Source organism: Lemur catta, chromosome 2, assembly GCF_020740605.2.
Source record: "Lemur catta isolate mLemCat1 chromosome 2, mLemCat1.pri, whole genome shotgun sequence".
NCBI lineage: Eukaryota > Metazoa > Chordata > Mammalia > Primates > Lemuridae > Lemur > Lemur catta.
Window position 1 is genome coordinate 90,912,892 of NC_059129.1, and position 18,740 is coordinate 90,931,631.

The following is an 18,740-nucleotide window of genomic DNA, read 5'->3' on the forward strand; positions in this document are numbered from 1 at the left end:
AGAACTAAATGGGACATTTCCTAATATATAAAATTATTTTCTGGGTTTTTTTAGGGGTGTAAATACTAAAGAACCGTAGTTATAATTCCAGGTTCCAGGTGGCAAGCAGACTTATAAGACACAAATAAGCTTTACTCTATTACTACATTTATTTATCTTTATGACAGGGTACAATGCAGGAAACACAGAAGCTATAGCATCTTCTACTTACTTTCTTCTTGCTCAGCAACTTCCAAGGTCATATGTTCATTTGTCTCTCTCATTGCAACCATGCTTGGCTTCCATATATGCCAGCCAAGGTGTGTGTGCATCACCTTGACATGTAGAAGCTACAGGCTGTACTTCCCACTAATCCTTTGTACTCTTCAAGTCAATAGGCCTTAAACCTGCATGCCATCTTGTAGCTCTCCTAACTCAGTGCTGACTTTACTCAACAAACAGAAACATCATTTCTCATTTTTCTTATCTTCGTTCCTTCCAAGGAAAGAGTGCTGTGGGAAACTGAGGTCATTTTCTGAGAAGCCCTCATGAGACCAAGGTAATGCTAAATCCTTTCTCCAGTTTCACCCCTATGACCTCAAGTCAATAGTTTAACAAAGCATATGTATGTCTTAAATATTCTGTGGTATTTTTTCTGACAGGCACATGTCTAATATTCTATGCACTGGAAAAATCAAGCTAGTACACCTGAGGCCACCAAAATTTGTGCTATTAATAGAGCAGTTATCTTCTTCCCAAAACATGTTAATCTTAACCAACATACTACATAAGTCTTTTGATACTTTCTTATCAATTGCACAAGTCTTCCTCTTACTCACTGTCAAGTGTATCTTTTTAAAGTTTTTAGAGATATTTAGGTGTGTGTTTAGTTTCTCTAAGGGCAATAGTTTCCATGGGATTAACGTCAATTGGGGGTTTTAAACCAGTCTCCCAAAATATCTTTTCATCCTGAGGGTCATCCATATTCATTTCAATTTCTTTAATTTCCATATGTGAGGCCATAAAATACTTTATTACACCAAATAGCAGTAGATGAGAGATTAAAGTAATTCTTAGCACGCAAACCTCTTGTTAATATTATACCCAATAGCAGTAGATAAGATAATAAAGTAATACTTAGCACATCAAACATTTGTTTTCATTACAATGTAATTTCCCCATTCTTCCCAACAGAACCATCCCTTACCCATATGCCACACATTTTTAATGACAAGCATGGTCACTAGAGTGTTCAGTAAATTCAGGATTTTTTTCTGGCTTGGGGCCTAATAATACCCCAACTATGAAGGAAGAAGATTTTATTGACACTGGGTCCCACGTATTAATGTAGACCACAACCCATTTATCATAGAGGGAGGACATAGTGTTAGTCTTTTTTCTGCTCAATGCCCGTAACTGCATTGCAAGAAATAGTTGCTCCTTTTAAACTCCTGGCACATATGCTGTAAGGGAACAATAATAAGAATCACATGTCCCCGTGACATCCTACTATAATTAGGCAGTCCTTAGTATATCAATAGGTGCATCTCTCTGGCTTGGGCTTCTAAAACACCCAGGCTTTTTCCTTTAAACACAATAGCAGTAAAGCACAGCAGAGAGCCCTTCCTGGGTGAGGATACAGGCCCTTTCCCAAAGTTTTTGCACAGCACAATGTTCTAAGCGGATTTTTCTTCCCTCCAGGTAACAACAGAGTCTCACCAGGTCCTTCTTTTCCCATTCTTAGATGGGTGGAGCTCGAAGCCATTCTTCTAAGTGAAGTATCATAAGAATGGAAAAACAAGCACCACATGTACTCACCATTAAATTGGTACTAATTAATCAACACTTATGTGAACATATGGAAGTAACATTCACCAGGTGGGAGGGAGGAGGAGGAGATTAGATTAGTAAATTCACACCTAACAGGTGAAGTGTGCACTGAGGGATAAACACGTTTGTAGCTCTGACTCAGGTGGTGCAAAGGCAATATATGTAACCAAAGAGTTTGTACCCCCGTAGTATTCTGAAATTAAAAAGACATAGATGGTAGATTTGCAGAGGTAAAGGATAGTAAATTCTTCTTTACCACTAGGCAGTAAGGAAACACTTAGCATCAATTCTAGCTAGGTCATATTGGGTGAAGTGACTATCTAATCTGGAGTATTCTTAGGAATATATACAATCAAGTTCAAGGGAATGCAGTATCCTAAGTAGTCTGCTCCCTTTACCTGGAACAAGGGCAAATGCAACCCTCATTTAAACCACTCGATCCAATAATCTAAAAGAAAAGCTTTGTAAGGTATAAAAGACAAAGATTTATGTCACAGCATTATTTTCTGATGCTTTATTCCCAGTACACAAGAATCTTTCTTAAGGCTGTTTCTCTCAGTGCCCCTCATATTTAGATGGGACACATGCCTACTGAGTTTTCCTAGCCATTCTTCTCATCATTAACATCCTTATTGTTCTCTGTCATTCGAAATGAACGCTTTAACTGCCATTCCAATTTTCAATTAAACCACTTCTATGTGGCTGATAGGAATATATGTCCATTATATGTTGTTCATTTTGTTGGTAAACTGGCCATGGTTAAATGGGGACCCAAAACATCTGAATATTCTTGAAAAGACCCATTGAAATGCTCCAGAAGCCATGAATGGTGTTCCATGTAATCCATTTGCCAGTGATGTGCTGGTCATTGACTTAGTGAAAGTCTCCCCTGTGCCATTTTTGGCCATTGATTTTTCTTGATGGTGTTAGAACAGTCTGTAACCAAACTAGTAGCTTTTCGGGTTGAGTATATACTGTTGCTTCCAATTGCCAAGTCATGGACTGAGCAACTGTGACAGCTTATTGTATATACCCAACTGTTTTACTCCATGGGAACACCAGGGCATCTGCTTTGCCTTTCCATGAGCGGGTTCTCCTGGTAGGCATCTACAGATGTACTTCTCCCTCAGAGTTTCTGTAGGGACTTTCACAACTACACCTTTTCACACCAGAATATTCTTATGTATCTACGCAGCAAGGAACCATTTGCCTGCCCACTCATGCAGCAGTCATAGGGATGGCCCAGGAGCTTTTATGTATTCAGACATTACCCTGAGGTCAACAACAGGGTTCTCCCTGCACTGTTGCATATACTGCTCTCAATTCAGCCCATGCTGTGTACTTATCACCACCTTCCTCAGCTAAGATTTTTAAAAATATACTGGCAGATAGTTGTAGCCTTCCATATGGAGTCCCATCATTCAATACAAGAACTTTATCAGCAAATTGGGCAGATGTTTTGCCTTAGCAGGGTTCATATCCTTTGGCAATAAGAGTGGGTAGGGAGCTCTTCGGGAGTTCCGCTGTAGAAGCAGGGATGCTCTCTGCTCATGGATAGAATGCACGCCTTTAGAGCCGATCTCTTCAGTATGTTCTTAAATATACAATTCACATCTTATCAGGAAACTTGTACAGCTCCTTTTTATTGAAATCTTTCTTTTTTATTGATATATGATGTACATGTTTATGGGGAACATGTAATATTTTGTTACATACATAGAATGCATAAGGATCAGGATATTTGAGGTTTCTATCACTATGGGTATTTATCATTTCTATGTGTTGGGAACACTTCAAGTCCTCTCTTCTAGCTACTTTGAAATATACAATATATTGTTAACTTGAGTCACTCTACTCTGCTGTTGAACCATGGAACTTATACCTTTTGTCTTACTGTATGTTTGTACCAGTTAGCCTACCTCTCTTCATTCCTCCTTGCACCTGCCCACCCTTCCTGGCTTCTAGTATCTATCTACTCTCAACCTCCATGAGATCAATGTTTTTAGCTCCCAACATATGAGTGAGAACATGTGATATTTGTCTTTCTGTGCCTAGCTTATTTCATTTAACACAATGACCTCCAGCTCCATCTATGTTGCTGCAAATGACATGATTTCATTCTTTTTTATGGCTGAATAGCATCCTATTGTGTATATATACTATGTTTTCTTTATCCGTTCATCCATTGATGGACACTTAGGTTGATTCCATATCTTTGTTATTATGAATAGTGCTACAATAAACATGCAAGTGCATTTACATCTTTGATGCACTGATTACTTTTCATTTGGATAAATACCTACTAGCAGGATTGCTGGATCTTATGATAGTTTTATTTTTAGTTTTTTTTGAGAAATCTCAACACTGTTTTCCATAGTGGCCACACTAATTTACATTCTCACTAACAGTATATGAGCTCCCTTTTCTCCACATAGTCTCCAGCATTTGTCATTGTCTTTCTAACAATAGCCATTCTAACTAGAGTAAAATGATATTTCATTGTAGTTTTCATTTGCATTTCCCTGATGATTAGTCATATTGAGCATTTTGGAATTTCTTTTTGATATCACCCATGACATCATAGGTAACTCGAGCCTCAAGTCATTTTAGGTAACTCAACATAATCTGATCCCCCTTGCGTGTTAGGGCTATTTCTTACTAGAGCTAAAAAGCATACCAGCACTCCTCTTTCAAATGGGCTCTTCTATGACACAATATCAGGGAGGTTTTTTTTTTGCTGTTGTTGTTTTGGGTTTTTTTTAAGTCCAGAAGTCTAGCAATCACCTTTAAGTAGCATTCTAAGACTTTTGCCAGGGGCTTGAGTCTAAGTGTGTTTTAGTAATGGATTTCTCTAAAAGCACTAGTTATGTCAGGATTATAAGATCCCAGAGGGACAGCTTGGGCTACCCTCTTCTCTGGCCTCCATTAAAATCCATTTCGTTTTCTAGTTACTTTGTATATTGAGGTCAATAGGATTCCCAAATATGGTATATGTATCCTCCAGTCCAAACAGCCCTTTGAGGCTTTGTGCCCCTCTATTATTAGTAAAGACTCGTTGGGATGGCAAATTGTTTTTTACTGTTTGTGAAATACGTCTAGTGACCCTAGCTCAGATTATTCCCAGGAAAAAGACTGACTAAACTGGTTCCTGAATCTTTGCCAGATTGTTCAGGCATCCTTGGCTATTCCCATTGCAACTATAGTTTTTAAATCTTTGCTCCATCCACGCCCAGCTTACTTTCTGAGAGGGAAAGTATAATTATTATCATTATATTATCAACTTCATGAATTAAAGGGCTTTTGAAAATGAAGAGACCAGAATCTTGTCTTACAGGGCAATAACTAAATCCTGGAGAATGCGTATAACCTGAGAGGAAAACTGTAAAAGTATACGTAAGGGAGTATGTCTGGTGCAATACAGACAGTGCTTGACATGTTTTCCAGATTCTGAGTCTATCACACATACTATCACTATTGCCTGCTCAACATCCCAGTAGTGTTTACCATTTCTGGCACAGAAGAGACTTTGGGAAAATTGTTTTACTTAACTCTGGATTTTCTCACAAGCCGTACAGGACTAAGACGCAGAGAATTGGTAGGGATGAGCACACCTGCTTCCACAACCTCTTTAATCAGGACTTGAGGTTTCCTGTTGCCCTCCTAGAAGATGTGCAGTTTAGTTTTTACTACAGAATAGGGCAACTGCAATGCCTCTCCTTTAGCAAATCCAATTAAAATCTGGCAAAAGGCAGATGTCCCCAACATTCAGCTACTGGCCAATAAGTGCTAGAACTTTGGTTCTTGCTTCACATCCTTTCCAGTTACACATTCAAGCAAAGAGGATAGCAACACTAAATATATCTTTCCTTTTTGTGTTCCTATCCAAAGCTTTACTGGAACCTTGCTACCATTTATCATAGTATCTCCATCCACCCCCCCCTCCCACCTTTAGCTTCCTTTTTGGCTTCTAAATATTGTCTTCTTGCTCCCCACAAATATTATAGCATGCTGTATACCAATTATCTACTTATCTCAAAAAGTTTTGTTCACGAAGCCTAGGATATTATACTTTAACCAAAGCACATGGTCTTGGAATTTCCCCTATGGGCTAAGGTAAAATATCCTAACCTTCAAGTCAGTCCTCACTGGTTTCCATTGCTCCAACTTGTGGAATACATTTAACACACTGAGTCAGCACCTTCTGTTACTGTTCCCCAGCAGCATCATTGGATTTAAATTCATCCAGGCTGGGTTAAACTGAGCACACTTCATGGGATTCATGAAGGAAGACAGCTGACAGATACACAGCAAATGTTCCTCTTCCCAATTAGCGATAATGAGCCAGTAAATCTTTTGAGAGAATTCAGTAAGTTTCTTCTCTTTTCATCCCTGTAGTCACCTAATAACAGCTCTATCTGATTCACCTTCCATATTTCTTTAGCTGCCCCACCCTTGCCTTTCCTTGACTATCCATTTTACCAGTTCACCAGGAGATAAATCTATGTGACTCAGCCACCTAGGCATCAAATTCTCATCAGAATGTCCTTCTCAAGCCTATCTGTCCACGTTTCCTGCATTACAGGGATTTGACTCCAGGGCCTAAAAGCCAAGACTACTTCTAACACCATTCTCTAGCACAACAATAGTCTTCATCTGGCAAGCCAACTCAGGAGACACAGGCAGGCTTTATCATAATACTATGTTTACTTAGCATCATAGAAGGAAATAAGGCAGGACATGCAGCAGGTGCAGCATCTTCATCTCATCATCATGTCATCTCAGCAACTACCCAAGTACACAAAAGTACTTAAAAGAGATGGCTTCCTTTGCATCTTCACCTACATGTACATGTATGGCCACCACAAAGGAAAGCCAAGATGTACGGGTGACCTTGACACATGGCATTCGCAGCCTCTATTTCCCACCAACTTTTTATAACATAGTCATCACGTAGCCTCAATGCCCAGGCCAATTCATAGCCTCCCTAATCTGAGGCAGATGTTGTGTTCCACAAAACAAATGAGGAAGTCAAAATATTTCTCATTTATCTTAAATTTACTGTTTCCAAGGAAACAGTCCTATGAGAGTCTAAGCTCTTTCTGAAGCATTCCTGATATGCAAGCCTGACAGTAACACTTTATTCACAAAAGCTTCCTGCATATAAATGTGTATACATATGATTAAATGTCAATGTGTTATTCACTTTTTAAACTTTCTGTACTTACATTTAGTTTTCATTTATCACATTCCTTTGTTTAACCTTTTTAATTTGTGAAATATGGTACATACAGAAAGGTGCATAAAATATTAATCTATAGTATAATGAATAGTATTTCTATCTAAATATCCATACGCCAATCCCCTGGATTGAGAAACAGAACACTGCTAACACCTCAAAGCCTTCAGGTTGTAACTTCCCAGAATAAACTCCCTCAATATTCCATAGTCCTATGCATATGCTTGACTTTTATAATAATCCCAACTTTGTGTTTCTTTACAGTTTTATCAATGGGTACACATTGCTGAACAATAGTTTTTCCTGTTTTAAATTTTGTGTAAATATTTCATGTGGATTTTGTGTCTTGCCATGTTTATTTTTTGCTCAATATTATCTTTTTAATATTCAACCATGTTGTTAGTGTGCAGTGGCCATTTGCCTATTTTCACTACTATGCAGTATTCTATGACATAAAATTAAACCACAATTTATTTAATTTAGTCTCTTATTAACGGACATTTGTGTTCTTTCAAGTTGGGGTAACACAGACAGTGCTTCCCTTGTAATATTCTTTGCCTTCCTCTGTGGTAAACACTATCATTATCATTTTTTTGGACAAAGAAAATGATGGATGGAGAGAGGAAATGTAATTTAGTCAATATAATTTAGCCAGTAAAATTGGGCTTTAAATCCAGCTCTCTGTGACCCCAGAGCCCATGTTCTTAATTTCTTCACTAAATTCTTGCAATAAGAGATATGAAATTAAACTAAAATAGTGACAATTGAGATGAAGAAAATGGACAAATTCAACCAATTCTAAAATTAGAGATTTGCTATGATTTGGTGATTAATTTGAGGTAGTTGTTGAAGGAGATGGAAAAATCGGTGGTAACATGGATTAAGCGTCTAGCTGGGATGGGTGGTTGGTGGTGGCATTTAGTGAAATACAAGATACAAAAAAAAGACCAGGGCTGGCAGATGGGGAATTTATTTCAGACTTGAACACACTGCATTTGATACTGGCAAGGCACTCTGGTGACTAATAGTAATAGCTAACATTTATTGAAAACTTAGAACATGTCAAGAATTGTTCTGAACTCTTTATATGCCTTAACTCATTTCATTCTCACAACAAACATATGAGGTACAGCCTACCTATCATTATGCCCACTTCATAGAGGGAGAAACTGAAGCAAAACCAGACTCAGTGGTATCTCAATATCAAAAAGCTAGTTGATGAGTCAAGGTACTTCCATAGGCAGCTGCTTCTAGAGCCCATGTTCTTAAGAACAAATATATAATATTTCTTGATAAAAGGTGATGGGCAATAGACAGTTGATTATACAGATTTGATGCTTTGGCAAGAGATTCAGCCTGGATATATGGATCTGAAAATATTTACATATCAATGAATGTATGAAAGTGCAAGTATGTCAGTGGGTCTCAGCCAGAAGTGATTTTCCTCCACCCCCGCCGCCACCCCCCAGGAGACACTTGGCAATGTTTGGAGACGTTTTTGTTTGTCATGACTGGGCGTGGGTGCTATTGTCGTCTAGTGGGTAGAGGCCAGGAATGCTGCTAATCATCCTACAGTGCACAGGACAGCCCCTCACAACAAAAAATTATCCTGTTCAAAATGTCAATAGTACCAATATTAAGAAACCCTGGCCCACACAGGTCAATCACTGGATGTAAGCCCACCTAGGAAGGGAGATTGATGTGAGCGAGGAAACTCTACAGCTAAGAGGTGTCTGCTGACAGCATTCACAGCAGCTGGGGCAATAAGTTCTTTATCCCTAACTAGGAATGCAGCCGTGCATCACAGCATCTGCCATGGTAATGAGAAGGAAATAAGGAAGTTTGGCAGATGGGTCCCTAACACAGGGGGAACACTGTTTTCCACCACCTGCTGGGATCAACAGTGTATTAATCATGCTGGTTCATGTTCTGTAATTCTGATGCTTTAATATCTTGGGGCTTTGCTGACCCTGCAAAGACTGCCCCTCCCAGGGTTAGCTATTTCCTAGAGTTAGCAAATGACTAGCCTAGGAATGTGCCAAACCAACAATCCAGAGCCCTCACACCCCACCCCTTCCTCTGTCAGGCTCTCACACTCAGGTGCACTAACCCCTTGCTCTAATCACCCCAGACTTAGGGACCAGACAACTCTGGACAGCTCTTCCACCCCAGGAGCTGACATTATTTAAGCTAGCCAATCATAAACTATTTATCTTGCTGTGAAAACCACAGTAAAGCTTTTTGGACACGTTCTCCCCCCTTCTCCTACCCCCTGCCTCCTGACTGACCCCGGTGCTTCTCCGTGTGGCCTCGTGTAGCATGGCATGCCCCCACCTCTTGGGAACTGCTAAGTAACAAACTGTCTTTACAATGGCAATTGTCTCCTGATCTGTTGGCCTCACAATACCTGAATAATAATGAAACCTACATTTTAAACCGACCAGATGATCTGAATGATTGATAAATTTTTATTCAGATTTTTTTCTCTTATATTTTTCTTTTCCTTTCTTTCTTTTGTATTGACAGCATTTTAAAAAATAACTTCTCTGCACATGGTTTGCTGCAGAGTGAGTGCTATATTTTTTACTACGTCCATGTACATTTTTATTTTTTAATATCTATTTACTCTCCATGAGAAAAAGTATGTTCACATTTGATATTTGGTCATAAACATTATCGCCTTTGTGTATTTACTCTCCACCTATTACTAATGCATCCCACCTCCCTGATTTTGAGTCAGAGGCTTTATGGACATAGAGCTTCTATCAAAATTTAATACAGTATTATCATTTGTATTGCTTTGTAAATAGTCAGTAATCCCCCTTGATCCAAGTTAATGAGCCACACATTGTTTATTTCCAAATAATTAATTTTCCACTTTTGTTATTAATGGCTATTTTGTACTGTGATCTAGTAACATGGCATGCATAATTTCAGCTTTTTGGTAATTGATTTAACTTTTTTATGGTCTATTAGATGGCCAGTTTTGTGAAAGATCCATCAGCTTTTGTAAGAAAATGTATATCCTGTTTATTTGGAATATACTCAGGCTCTTTATTAAATAAATTATAAATTAGAATATTAAATAGCCTTTATATAGTTACTTTTTTTCTTACATGCTTCTTCAAAACCTGAGAAATGTATCTTCAAAACTATATTTTTTCATTTCTAACTTTTCTTTGTAAAGTTTTACAGCATAGTTTTTACTTTAAATATTTTGTAGCTATATTATTTGTCATATAAAGGTTTATGACTCTAATATCTTCATTGTGAATGTATCATTTTTCAATATAAAATGACAGTCATTTTTTTATGATTGTATGATGAATTATTTGCCTCAAAATCTGATTTAGCTGATTTTAATGTTATGCCCTTTCTTTTGTTTGCCTTACATGATATATCTTTGCCAGCCTTTTTCTCCATTTTTCTTTTCATTTTCTTTTTAACTTTTCTAGGTCATATTCTCCTAGGTATGTCTCTTGGAAATAACATACAATCACACTTTGTCTATAATAGGAGAGCTTAACCCATTCAATTTCAAAACTTCTAAACTGTTATGCCTGAAAATCTTATTCATTTGCCCCTTTCAGTTTCAACTGTTTTGTTTTATTATTTTTTAATGCTTTTTTATGCTTTCTCTCTTTTTTATCTGATTCTTCATGGAATATGATTTTTATCACCATTATTGCCGGTGCTTTGTAAAACAAACATCTTATTTTAAAATATCATAGATATATACAAGTCAAAAATAAATTTCAGTGATCAATTTCACCAGCCAAATAGTGCTTTGATACCACTTGATGTAATTCTGAGTATTGGTTTTATTTTACTTTGCTTCCTTGATTCCTCATTCAATTCTCAGTTGGATGAAAGGAGGTTGTTATAATCTGGAATTTGAGGCCCAGATTATTATTTTTACATGTTATATGTCCTATCTCAAAAACTACTTCTGTATTTTATTTCATAACCTATTTATAACATTTAATTCAACTTATTCTGTTTCACTGTTTTTAACACCTAATGCCAGGCATTCTTTAGTCTTTTATTGGAACTAATCTCTTAGCTGGATTTATGAATGTCTTTGAGTAACTTTTTTCCCATGGAGTGTCCTTGTTATTGCATTTTTCATTTAAATTTTTATCTTCCTCTCAATAAACATCCTCCCCTTGTCAATCTATTGACATCTCATTTCATATGTTTATCTTTTGCACCAGAGACCGTATTTTTAAAAAATTGCTTTAAGGACTCAAGCAGATATTTTAAAATGTGCTTCAAATTTCTGATAATAAAGCTTTTCCAAAAGTATGTCCTTGCAGCTTAAATGCAGTTATGTTTCTTTTATGTAGCATTTGTTAATACACTCACATATCTTTTATATCTGCTAATCCTGATAAGTAAAAATATGTCCAAAGAAGATATTTGTCCATAAACATTCTGGGTGAATTTATGAGCCATCTGACTCTATTACAACCTCCTCTCAGACACACCCAGAAAATTTATGGATGTACAGAGCTTCTGTCAAACGTTCTTAGGTCCAACAGACATTTATCTTTCTTGGCTATCTGATTGTCTTTTGAAAAGGATAATTTATACCTTCATGATTGGCAATATTCTTTGGATCTTCCCTTGCTAGACACAAGGCACCCAGAATACAGAGCTCCATGGCTTTTCCACTCTCAATACCTTACCACTACTGCCGCAGCCCTGAGCAGACAGCACCAGTGCCCTTCCGTGTCTGTCACTGGCAGGAATGTCATAATGATAACTGTATTTCCCGAATGAACAGAAAGAGCTACAAATGGGAGAAATTGGAGGATAAAGTAGTCTTAGTTGTTTTAGAAAACCGATCCTTCCTCCACATTAAAGGATAAAAAGCTCGGTGCTGTGGTAAGTACAGACACTGGGCATTCAGGCCAAGAAGCTGTCTGAAGAACAATGAAGACTAATGACCTTTAGGTTTACACGTTTACTCTCTCAAGAGGCAAACAAAGTAAGTGGCAGCATCACCTATTAATTATAGTTCCTCTTCAGTTCAAAGAAACTTGTAATTGCTGTGGATAATATTGGTTGTCTTGATTTTGGGCATAGTGAATGTTCATGGTTTAACATTTTTATAGGTATTATAGTTGGAAGATGAGAAACACATGGTCAAGTACTGCTAACAGAGGTGATTCTGATGCTTGTACTCATCACTTTAAATATGCAGCACATCTCCTTAATGAAATTTAGGTTTCTGTAGTAACATTTATTCCATAATGCACATTGCACTATCACCATCCAGGGATTTAAAACAGGATGTATTGTTTACCTGTAGACACCTTCCTAGCCTCTGTTCCCTGTTGTTCCACAGCTAAATGTTTTCTAAGTCCCCCCCACAGCCCTGCAGCTTCTATAACAAGCTTTGCTTACCCAGTTCTATCTAGCCCAACCTTCTGACTCTGAGCATTGTCTTCTTGCCACTGGTCTTGTTATGATTTTGAAAAATTTGCCTTTGTTTAGGCCGGGCGTGGTGGCTCATGTCTGTAATACTAGCACTTTGGGAGGCTGAGGTGGGTGGATTGCATGAGGCCAGTAGTTTGAGACCAACCTGAGCAACATAGGGAGACCCCATCTCTACAAAATATTTAAAAAATTAGTCAGTACACTCCAGCCTGGGCAATAGAGAGAGATCCTATCTCAAAAACAAAAACCAAAACAAAACGAACAACAACAACAACAAAAAATCAAGCGGAGTCCTATGAATGATAAGAAGAAAATTAAAAAAAAAAAAAAAGGAAAAGGAAAAAAAAATTTGCCTTGGTTTCATTCTCACATGCGAGTTCTGAAGACTGGGCCCCTGCCTTTCTCTCTGGGGATCCAAATCCCTCCCTTGGTTACCTACCAGTACCTCATATCCTCTGGGTTTACCCCTCCTGGGACAAAGGGAATGATCTTAGTATTTGAAATTCAAAGCCTGCTGCTGCCCAATCTGAGGAGGACACTCAGATGCTGCTTCTCCTCTTGGCTGCCTCTCTGCCTCCCTGCCAGGGCTTCTAAATGTGTCCCTTTTGGTAGGTTTCTTATGACAACACAGCTTCCAAAACTAACATCTGTTGTGATTTTTTTTTTCCAACATTGTGCTCTACATCCTGAAATGACTTTTCCTAACTCCTGATGGTAAGTTCTATTTCACCATTATGATGAGACCTACCTCTAGCTCAAGATTACTCTAGAATTATCCAAACCTCTATTTGCTAGGACATACCTTATCATATTAAAAAATAAGAAAATGCCAGATAACCAAGATATTCTTATCTCTAGGTCATGCTAGGCAGTTTCTTCTTTCACGTTCCAGCTACCCTTAGAGCAAATCAATCACTGCTGTAAGTGGTTTCATATCCAAAATTTATTTTAAAGCTGACTAATTTCCCCAAATTTCACTAGAAGACATCAAGTCACCATTATCTTTTACCAAGAATAAAATACCTTCCAACGTTCTGGCCATGTTTATTCCTGCTTCTGCTCCCGTCCATCCTTTCTCCGAGGGTCAGGATCCAGTCTCTCCCCACTGCTTAAAAACCATAGGAGCTTCCCATTTCCTTTGCAAATCTTCAAACTTGTGCTCTGACTCACACCTTCAACTTCAGCTCTGTTGCCAGCTTCTCTCTCTGTTAATATGCTCCACCCACACTGGACTGCTTTCAGGATTTTGAAGGTACTATTTATATTCTTTTCTGTTTGGAAAACTTTCAACTTTATTCTTATAGATAAATGCCAATGAATTTATCCTTTACGGCACAGCACCTCCTCAAACGGTACACCCTCAAAAGGGCCCTTACTGACCTCCCTATTCGATTACACTGTTGTATTCCCTGAGAGCACCTTATACTTTTTCTTGGTAGCATTACTAACTTTTTAAAAAATGTATTTGTTTTAATACTTGTCTGATGTTTGTTTTCTCTGTTATTCTGTAAACTTTGTGTGATGTCTACTTGGTTCATCACTTCTTGACCAGGGCCTAACAGGGTCTTGCATAAGCAAAGACTCAAACATATTTGATCAATGAAGAAAAATTTTGGGTGATCATGAAATGGAAATGAAATATTAGTAATTTACCAATAATATTAAATATTTCTTATTGATAAGTTATATGCCTAGTGACAATGCTAGGTATTATATGAAAATAATGTTAGTTTATGACAAAATCTTTCAGTATTTTCTTCACATACAGATAAAAAGGAGGGCAGGTGGGATGCAGTTCAGTGAATGGAACCAATTTAGTGACAAGTAGTAGGTCAGTTTAAGAAAGTCTCAGTTTTGGAGATATATCAAAACTCTTTGAAACATTTCTTAGTTGTTCATATAAATATGTATTTGAGGATGGAAGGGTGCAACCATTATTTTTATTCCTTTATAGCTAATGGTGAAATAGATTAAAAATATTGTTTTCCAAAATTCATGTAACAGGTAAGAATATATGTAAGAGTCTTAACTTTCCATCCTAAATTTTGTCAGCAAAACTGCTGATAAAGCAAGTTTCTGCACCCTCAGCCCTCACCCTATTCTGTGCACCTAAATGTCCTTTCGTCTCTCATTGTGCCTTCTCCAAAGAACCTGGAGTTATGCAGAATGGCATAAGAGACATCTGAAGTCAGCTGCCGTCAAAGAACCAGATGGACTAACCCAGTCCTCCATAATTTTCCTTTCCCCTCTGGTAGGTTCTTGCCTCTGACCATGTAGGCAGCAGTTCTCAGATGTTAATGTAGAAGACTACTTGAAGGATTTGGTAATGTTTTGGCAAAAATGCAGATTTCTGGGTCTTATCCAAGAAAATTAGATTTGGTCATTCTGAACCAGAGCCTAAATATCTGAATTTTTTAAAATCACAGCAGCAACTCCTTATATAGATTATTTACAGAAAACACATTTAAAACAATCAACATCAGTTTTGCAAGATTTTCATCTGACTGCCTATTCTCTGCAGTTGACCACAGCATCCTATAATTTGAAGTCACCAAATTTTGTCACTAAAGAAGCCACCTATGTATAGGATTAGCCTCATTTAAAAGAAACAATGTTTTCCATAAATCATTACTCATTAATTTAGTATTACTTTTGACAACTTATAAGCATTTTTCAGCTAATGTGGGGTTTATTTTTGCTTTAAACCACTTTACTGACATATGCTTGACAAGTTAAAAGCTGTACATATTTAATGTATACAACTTTATGACTTTGAGCTTCAAGCATGTCCATCCCCCAGACGGTGAGCACCGCACCCATTATAGGTGTGTATATACCTATGCCCTCCTCCCCCTTCTCACCTGCCCGACACCCAATGAATGTTACTACTATATGTATACTTAAGTGTTGGTCAGTTAAGTCATTTAATACCAATTTGATGGTGAGTACATATGGTGATTGTTTGTCCATTCTTGTGATACCCCACTTAGTTGAATGGGCTCCAGCTCTATGCAGGATAATATAAGAGGTACAGAATGGGAGAAAATATTTGCATGCTACACAGCCGATAAAAGACTGATAACTAAAATCTATATAGAACTCAGGAAAATCAGCAAGAAAAAATCAAACAACCCTATCAAAAAGTGGGCAAAGAACATAAACAGAAACTTTTCAAAAGAAGACAGACTAATGGTCAACGAACATGAGAAAATGCTCAACATCTCCAATCATCAGGGAAATGCAAACCAAAACCACAATGAGATATCACTTATAAAGGCCCAGTGTGAACGGCCTTTATCAAAAAGTCCCAAAACAATAAATGTTGTTGTGGATGCGGAAAGATAGGGACACTCATACATTGCTGCTGGGACTGTAGACTAGAACAACCTCTGAGGAAAGTAATATGGAGGTACCTCAAAGAGATACAAGTAGAACTACCATTTGACACAGTAATCCCATTGCTGGGCATCTACCCAAAGGAAAAAAAAGACATTCTATTAAAAAGACATCTGCACTAGACTGTTTATAGCACCACAATTCACAATTGCAAAGATGTGGAAACAACCCAAGTGCCCATCAATACACGAGTGGATTAATAAAATGTGGTATATGTATACCATGGGGTTCTGCTCAGCCATTGTAATACATTTTAATAATACTCATGACTTTCTCCCTTCAGTGTGGCCATCCATCCGCATGTATGTCTTATCTCCTTTTCTAGACTGTGAACTTCATGAGGGCAGAAGTCTTATTTATTTTTAGATTGTATATAGTTCCTAAAACAACATCTAAGTACATATTTTGGCTATCTGTAATTTTGAACTATTGGGCCTTGGACAAGTCTTACTTTGGTCTTCTGAACCATCAAGTACTTATTTTGGTTCTGCATAATTATGAGCTACTGGACCTTGAGCAAGTCTTACCTAGGTTTTCTGAATATTTTTCCTTCCAAAAAGTGATAATATTATCTATTTTCCTACTTAATATTCAAGGTGGTTTTCAGAATTAGAAAAAAGTAATATATTTGAAAATGTTTTGAAAATAGGTAAAATATAAAACAACTTATTATTTATATTTATACTATGATTTCAGGGGTTGTCATTGTTAGTGATAGTAGTGCTATTATGATTATTCTGTACTGAGAATTGCCACTCTATTTAGACATGCAGCAATTCAGCCAATCACGAGTTTAAAGGTTAATTTCTTCAATTCAGAGCATCCAACACCTGGTGAAGTCTGCTGATTTATTTTGATGAATAATTCAAAGAACATACATTTTATAGAGACTGCTTCTTTCCCTAGATGTTTATACTAGGAAATGTGGCAAATGAATTAGATCAAGTGTCTGAGCATAACTGATCAATTTATTTATTTATTTATTTTTACTTTTTTAAGTACAAAATTAATGTGTGCTTATTGTACAAATAGAAACCATTCTTAAATGCACATATAAAAACTAAAATCTAAATTCCTAGAAATAACAGTTAAAGTGGTATATTTATTTCTGGAAATTTATCGCACACATACATATTTGTTTTTGTTGCTGATGTTCTCTTTCTATAACTTTCTCTTTCCTATAACTTCCTATAACTTTCTCTTTCCTAACCCTTATGTATGTGTACATGTGTGGATGGCTGTATATTCACAGAATAGAATTTACACATATTAAAGGTACATATAGCTGTTGTGGTAGGCAAAATAATGGGCCTCCAAAGATGTTCACACCCTATTACCCATAACCAGTGACAATATTGCCTTACCTGACAACGGGGATTTCCACATGTGATTAAGGTTTAGGATATTGAGATGGGGTGATTATCCTGGATTATTCAGTTGGGCACAATAAATCTCATATCCTAAAATATGAAAGAAGAAAGCAGAAGAGTGGGCCAGATAAATGTGATATGAAAAGAATTAGATCTGCCATTGTTGGCTTTGCCACTGGAGGAAGCGGGCCATGAGCCAGATAATATCAAGGCCTCTAGAAATTGGAAACTGCCCTCAGTTTACAGCCAGGAAGAACACACAGACCTCAGTCATAAAACTGGAAAGCACTAAATTCTGCTAACAAATATGCAAGGGAACGAAATCTTCCCTAGAGTCTCCAGTAAGCAAAGCAACTCTGCTTATATTAATATATAACTTGATATTAGCCTAGGGAGACCCATGTCTCACTTCTAACCCACAGAACTGTGAGATAATAAATTGTGTTGCTTAAGCCACTAAATTTGCGGTAATTTATTAAGCCTGCTATAGGAAAATAAGATATATCTAAATATCTTTATATAGTTATCTACATAATGTTGCAACTTCATTTTTCTTAAAAATATACATGGACACCTTTTTATGTCATTTACAAAGAGCTCACTTATGTGTACAGTTTTGTACAGTATGAGTACAGTTTCATAGGAGAAATTGCTAAAAATAGAATAACTCATTAAAACAGTAGATGCCCTTTATTGGATACAGCCAAATTTTCCTTCAAGAAGGTTCTACCAATTAATATTACCACCAATAATATATGTGAGAGTGCCCATATTTCATATTCTTGCCAAAATGTGATATTATCAGTTATTTTAATGCCATGATCTTTGCCCTTTCCAGGAATCAAAATTACTTTTATAACTATTGAATTCCATTATTTCTTCTTTTTCTGAATCTCACACATATCCTAATGCAACACATTAGACATCCACACAAGATTTTATAAGAATGTCCTCTTGTCCTGATAGATTTTCTTGCTATGATGAATTGGCAATATAAAAATTATCTCAGAAAATATATAAAGACAATTTTTCATACAAATGTCCATACTCTTGAGTCCCAGTACTGGGCAGCTAACTGTACACGTTCGATTGATTGGGCACTTTCTATACCACAGTTGATGATGTTATCTGTACTTATCTCCAGTAAAATTTCATTCTCGAGGCTCTCACCACCATTATTACTTTTTCCACTTCACATTCTGAGATTATTAGTTTTTAAGTAATCTAAAGGAAAACAGAGAGGTGTCTTGGGATATTTTATGAACACATAAAAGCTAATATGCAATGAGTTAAGGTAAGTGTCCGGTCAAGTTTGACTTAGAAAAGGCTTTTTAGGGAGAATTTACTTAAAATTACACTTGCTTACCAAGTATTACCAAATTCCTCCTGGATTCTTCTTTAGTTTTTAAATTATAAAATATTTCTAATATACTAAAAGAAAATTATGAAATGCATGTACCCTACTACCTAGTTAAAATTTAGTCATA

At 36.9% G+C, this 18,740-nt stretch overlaps 1 long non-coding RNA gene across 1 annotated transcript in view; it reads right to left on the reverse strand.

Annotated features, from left to right (window-relative positions):
- LOC123633082 overlaps positions 1-18,740 on the reverse strand; it is a 181,328-nt gene that overhangs the window by 152,526 nt on the left and 10,062 nt on the right. Inside the window, exon 2 of the long non-coding RNA XR_006733542.1 lies at positions 17,248-17,343. This is a non-coding gene — a long non-coding RNA (uncharacterized LOC123633082). The remainder of the gene's footprint in view (positions 1-17,247; positions 17,344-18,740) is intronic.